Below are 7,038 nucleotides of genomic sequence, written 5' to 3'. Positions count from 1 at the left end.
CTTTTACGTGCTCCTCTTCTCCTATTCACCTGTTCTTTTTCTTCCTGTCCTCGTCTTTTCCATCCACCAAGCTCTCGCCTCAATTTTCCCCGTTTTTTTCTTTTAGTGCCATTATCCCATTATCCGTCATCAGCCGCCTCGCTCTTTCTTGTTCTACATTTACCCTCTTTCATTTTGCTCTCACGTTTGTCATCCGTCCCATCGCTCGCTCATCCATTCATCGGCCCTTCTTTACAGCCCACAGAGGGAAAAAAAGATACAGTAGATAGAGAGAATAAAGAGAGGAGGAGGACGAAGAGGAGAAGGGCTCAATGAAACACAATGAGCCATTGTTGTTGTGTCATTCCATTAGTCACCTGGAAGCCAGGATGAAGAGTGCCGGGACTTTGGGGCCCAATGAGAGCAAGAACAAAATAAAAAAAAAGAAAGACAGACACAGACAGACAGAGAGACTAAAGAAAGACACAGAGACAGACAGAAAGAATAAAGTGAGAAATAAAGTGTAAAAAACAGAACGCTAGACAGAGACAGACAGAAAGAAAGAAATAGTGAGAAAAAAAGCAAGAAAAAAGAAAAAGACAGAAAGAAGCAAAGAAAGAAAGAATAAAGAGAGTGTTAAAAGAAAGATAGACAGACAGAAAGAAAGTGAGAAAAGGAAAAAGATGGAAAAGAAGAAGATGACACAGACATGACCGATGTCCGATGACACCACTGTCATCAGACTCATCAGAGATGGTGACGAGTCTGCGTATCGACAGGAAGTGGAGCGGCTGGAGCTGTGGTGCGGCCGACAGAGATGATCGTGGCGTTCGGGAGGCATCCTTCGCCACAGCTGCCCCTCACGCTGTCCAACTGCCCTGTGTCAACCGTCGAGACCTTCAAGTTCCTGGGAATTACAGTCTCTCAGGACCTGAAGTGGGAAATCAACATCAACTCCATCCTCAAAAAGGCCCAGCAGAGGATGTACTTCCTACGGCTTCTGAGGAAGCACGGCCTGCCACAGGAGCTGTTGAGGCAGTTCTACACAGCGGTCATCAAATCAGTTCCTTTGTTCTTCCATCAAAGTCTGGTTTGGTGCTGCTACAAAAAAGGACAAACTCCGACTGCAACGGACAATCAAAACTGCTGAAAAGATTGGCGGTACCCCCCTACCGACCCTTGAGGACTTTCACGCTGCCAGAACTAAGACAAGATCGTGCAAAATTCTCTAGGACCCTCCACATCCCGGTCACCAGCTCTGCCAGCTCCTTCCCTCAGGTAGGCGCTACCGATCAATGCAAACTAGAACTAGCAGACATTCCAACAGCTTCTTCCCTCTTGCCATCAACTTCTTAAACAGCTAACCTACAATTCCATTGCAACATGCTGGCAATTTTTTTGTCTGAGTTTGTTGTCACATTTCTGTTAGGCCAATTATAGATACTCATGCACTCAGTAGTATTCTCGCCACGTTGCACTATTTGCACATCTGTTGTTTACCAATACTGGCCACTCATGCCAGAGTAGCATCTGCCCCACTTGCACACTGACTGAGGAGTATCTGCAACATTTGCACAATCAACATTGTCCCAGATATTCGCGCTACTCGTCACTTTAAACTGCATACACTCCTTGAAGTCACGGCGCCCTTTGCACAATCGTCATTGCACCGGACTATTGCGGGATTAGTCGCTCAAACTGCTCTAAGTGCTCGAGGACTCTGCATCTTTTTGCACAATTGTCAAAAAATAATAATAATTTGAAAAAAATTGTACCAGCATTACCAGATAACTAGCAACCCTTTACTGCTCAGTGACTGTTTTTTTTGTTGTCAATGTCTTTATGTCTCAAAAGTGTTCTCTGTCAATTGACTGTCTGTTGTCGTACGAGAGCGGCTCCAGCTACCGGAGACAAATTCCTTGTGTGTTTTTTGGACATGGCAAATAAAGATGATTCTGATTCTGATTTAAACCTTTTGCTGTACAGGTATTTATTAACTGCCTCATAAAAGTATTGTTTCCATCAAATCAATATTTTTGCATTATGTAATCTTACTTATTTCTAAAATAAAAATATTATAATACTATTTTATCAAAAATAAAATGGTTTTTTTTCTTGAATATTAAATATTAAAATTTTTTCTCAAAAGAATGTAACTTTTTCCATTAAGATTTTAACTATTTTCCCAACAAAACATATTTTTGTTTGACAAAAAAAAACTTTTGGATGAAAAAAATTATTAAAAAAAAAACATTGTCCTAAAAAAAAAGGACTTCATAAACAAACAACAAAGTATTTCTTTTTTGGCATGAAAAAACAACTTTCTTTTCTTAAAAAAATATGACTCTCTTTTGTAAAACTGTGACATTTGTTTTTAAAAAATTCTAATTTTTACTTGAAAACAGTCAAAAACATTTTTGTAAAATAAGAATTTTTTTCCAGAAAACAAATACAACTATTTAACAAATGTCTCCTTTTTAATGTCAAAATTACTGTAAAAGAGTTTTCTCAAAGAAATTGCTTTTTTTCTCGATAATTTGCACATTTATTGTTGTAAGAATAGAATAGAAGAGAAAATGTTTTTTTATCCACAGTGTGAAAGTATTTTTGTGTGTGTTGAAATATGACTTGATGTTCAGATAGATTTTGCTATTCCATGTCAGGTCACTTTGACCCGGGCCGAGCAAGTGCGCGTGTAGAACAACTCCACCTACGCACTTATGCTGCAATTAACTAGAAAAACATTCACAGTTGAAACATGGAGCGTTCAACACAAATGGTGGAGATGGTAGTGGTGGTGTACAAAGTCAAATGATCGTGGCGTGCGGGGGTGGGGGGTCGGTGTGAGGAGAGTTCCATCAGTTCCAGTGCTTGCGTCCGGAAAAGTACTTAGGCTTCTTTGAGACAGACAGTTTTTTTCCGGGGGTCAACAGCGGCACAATGGCAATTACTGGACCATCATTGCGCTGTCAGGCGGGGGTCTAAGGGTCCTCTTAAAGTGCCCCGATGCTACCTTTTTTTTTTTTTTTAACAGGTTCTTTACTGCAATAGGTGTACATTTAACCACTATGTTGCAGAATTTTAAGCATTTTTTTTTTCAATGGGTTTTTATAGTATACAGGACAGGTGTCAAACTCAAGACCACATCCGGCCCGCCACATCAATTTATGTGGCCCGCGAAAGCAAATCAAGTGTGTCGACTTCATGTTTCTTGCTAATATAACAACATTGCAAATCGTCTTCCCTTTTATATAAAGTTGATTGCAAACATTTTTGTTACCAATCCGCATTTCAAAATGAACTGAATTAACAACTTTTTACTGGCTTCTGGTTTCAAATATAGTTATTCATCGATTTTTTTTTGTGCTTATGTAATAACATGAGGCAATTGTACATTTACTGTATATGTGTTCGCGCTCATGATGGCCCTCCGAGGGAAACCATAACTACGATGTGGCCCGCAGCAAAAATGCGTTTGACACCCCTGGTATACAGGGAAGTCCGAATTTAGGGTTGCATGCTTTTAGGGTAGTACCACATTGTGCCACATGCCGGGCAGCAATGAGCTTTACTTGAAGACAAGCAGCGTTATTAAGAGCAAGAAGAAAAGGATGAGCGTGTGTATTGTTGTATGTTTTACTTGTATGTGTTACTGTTCCATTAGTCAAAAACTATTACATGGCACATTGTGGAAATTTATCATTCACATTAATGTTGATGAGCATGTTTAAAAAAAAAAAAAAAGAACATTGGACATTTGTCGTATAAAAAGCTATATTTTTTGCGAAGGTTATATTTATTAATGAAAGAAAGTAATTTTGTTCCACTAAAAAGTTGGATATTTTATTGTTTTATTGTTTTTTATTTTGGGGAAATTGCTACAGTCACTGATGGTGTAGTGGTGTGTTCACCTGGCAGCATGGGATCAGCTCCCACTCAGTGATGGTGTCAATGTGAATGTGAGTCGTTCTCCATGTCTGTATGTGCCCTGCGACTGACTAGTGACCACTTCAGGGTGCCTTTTGCCTGAAGTCAGCTGGGATAGGCTCCAGCACCCCACGACCCTAAACAGGATAAACAGGATTGAGAATGGATGGATGGAAAATTGTTGCTTTTTTTCCATTAAAAGTATACTTTTTTGGGAGGGGGTAGTGTGCGATACTGCATATTTTGGTATTTTGGCTGATGCAACATCAAATTGCTAAATCTAAATAATAAATAAATATAAATAAATAAAAAGTTGTATTTCTTGTTTGGTTGTACGTCTTTCAAAAAAAACAATCAAATATTTTTTGTTTGGAAATTAAGTTGATTTATTTTCTAAAGAAATAAAACTTTTTTTTTTTGTTTGAGGAAAAAAGGTAATACTTCTTGCCAAAACAAATGTTTGAAAGTGAAAAATGTGTTTTTTTGTTAAAAGAATAAAAAAAGAATCCATCCATCCATTTTCTTCCACTTATCCGAGGTTGAGTCGTGGGGGCAGTAGCTTAAGCAGGGAAGCCCAGACTTCCCTCTCCCCTGCCACTTCATCCAGCTCTTCCAAGGGGGACCCGAGGTATTCCCAGGCCAGCCGGGAGACATAGTGTCTCCAGCGTGTCCTGGGTCGTCCCCGGGGTCTCCTCCCGGTCGGTTCCAGAAAAAAAAATCTTTTTGAAAATTCAAAAGTTTGATTTATGTTTAAAAGTGACTTCAAGCATGACCTTTCCATTTCAATTAAGCTTTTACTTCCATTCCCTTGACTTCCTGTGGTGGAAAAAAATAAGTCCAAATGGCAACAAGCGAGATGCTTGTTCCACCATTGATGGTTTAACTCACACTCAAGTGCAATTCTTACTTTTCTCAACCACTCATCCTTCACTCACGCCCACGCTTACAGTACACACTTGTACCCACAGGTAGTACAATTCATCCATCCATCCATCCATCCATGTAAATTGTTTCTACAATGATTCAAAAATATATATACAGTACTAAAATGAAGTCAAACAACACAGAATATTAGGACCATTAGACAGTGATCTAAAGGATCTATGTGCTCTTAATAATGTATTTTTGTAACACGATTAACCTGCCTTTTTGTCACTGATTGTATGTCACTCACCTGTGGCGATTGTGTTTGAATGTTCTGTGTTTTCTGAATGAATCTGAAAGAAAAAAAGTCTCTAGTTTTCTCTTTTTTTTAAATCCTGTCCTTTTTTCCCTCTCGCCCTCCTACATGTTTCTGTATTTTAGATTTAGATTTGGTGTTTACAGCTGTTTTTTTTTTTGTATGGCTAGTCATGTTAGTCTTACAATTATTGAGCCAAATATTTATGTTCACATTGCTATTGTTCACTAAGAAATTTTGTTTAAATATACTGTTCTGTACATTTTTTTTGTTAAACTAAAACAATTATTAAATTATTTTTAAAGTCTCTAGCTTTTGCTGCCGAAAGGATTATATAGAACTATATCTCCTTCCCTTTCGTAAAGTTTGCTCAGGAATAACCTTTGCTAAAGGTGGCTTTAAGGTGGCATCGAAGCACCTCGATTTTTAGAATTCCAACACCCTATCCTCCAAGTACTTCTGGGTCATATCACTCGGATAAGATAGGAAAGTCAAGTTTCAAGGCAAATACAAGAATCGGAAGAGGCCCGAAGTTGAGATAGGCCAGCACGTACCTACGTCGCGGCCATGTTGGGGAGGTCGACATTCCCATAAAAGGCAATGCATGGACATTGAATGAAGGTGTAACTTGCTCACTACTAAAAAAATTAAAAAAAAGCCCATCTAAAAATAAACAAAATTTCGTCAAATATTCTTATTTTGAACAAAACAAAATGAAAAATGTGCCAATGGGGTGAGCAAAATTTCCTTTGCTAGAATTCTTAAGACAAGCTTATAAATCTAGCGCCATTAACACAGTAACAAGTCTTAAAATTAGAAAAATTTGCTTACTACACAAGAATTTAAAGAAATGTTTACTTCAAATAAGTGGTATAGTTTCATTCATTCATTTCAATGCAAAATTACCTATCAAGAAAAACTGAAATATCACAAAGCCATAAGTATTCAGAGCGTTTGCTCAGTATTTAGTAGAAGCACCCTTTTGAGCTAATATTGCCATGAGTCATTTTGGGAATGATGCAACAAGTTTTTCACACCTGGATTTAGGGATCCTCTCCTATTCCTCCTTGTAGATCCTCTCCAGTTCTGTCAGGTTCGATGGTGAACGTTGGTGGGCAGCCATTTTACGGTCTTTCCAGAGATGCTCAATTGGTTTTAAGTCAGGGCTCTGGCTGGGCCATTCAAAAACAGTCACAGAGTTATTCTGAAGCCACTCCTTCGTTATTTTAGCTGTGTGCTTAGGGTCATTGTCTTGTTGGAAGGTGAACCTTCGTCCCAGTCTGAGGTTCTGAGCACTCTGGAGAAGGTTTTCGTCCAGGATATCCCTGTACTTGGCCGCATTCATCTTTTCTTTGATTGCAGCCAGTCTCCCTGTCCCTGCAGCTGAAAAACACCCCCACAGCATAATGCTGCCACCACCATGCTTCACTGTTGGGACTGTATTGGACAGGTGATGAGCAGTGCCTGGTTTTCTCCACACATGCCGCGTAGAATTAAGGCCAAAACGTTCTATCTTGGTCTCATCAGACCAGAGAATCTTATTTCTCACCATCTTGGAGTCCTTGAGTTTTTTTTTTTTTTTTTTAGCAAACTCCATGCTGGCTTTCACGTGTCTTGCACTGAGGTGAGGCTTCCGTCGGGCCACGCTGCCATAAAGCCCCGACCGGTGGAGGGCTGCAGCGATGGTTGACTTTCTAGAACTTTCTCCCAACTCCCGACTAAATCTCTGGAGCTCACTCACAGTGATCTTTGGGTTCTTTTTTTACCTCTCTCACCAAGGCTCTTCTCTCCCGATTGCTCAGTTTGGCGGAGGGCCAGCTCTACGAAGGGTTCTGATCGTCCCAAACGTCTTCAATTTTACCCTACTAGCTTAGCGTCAACATAGGCACGCAGCTCAAAAGGGCCATGTTGTTTTCTACCTATTCATATCTGTGGTGTCAGCCATAAAAGAA

Source organism: Phyllopteryx taeniolatus, chromosome 3, assembly GCF_024500385.1.
Source record: "Phyllopteryx taeniolatus isolate TA_2022b chromosome 3, UOR_Ptae_1.2, whole genome shotgun sequence".
Lineage (NCBI taxonomy): Eukaryota > Metazoa > Chordata > Actinopteri > Syngnathiformes > Syngnathidae > Phyllopteryx > Phyllopteryx taeniolatus.
The sequence above is the reverse complement of the archived record's forward strand: the minus strand, read 5'-3'. Positions refer to the sequence as shown.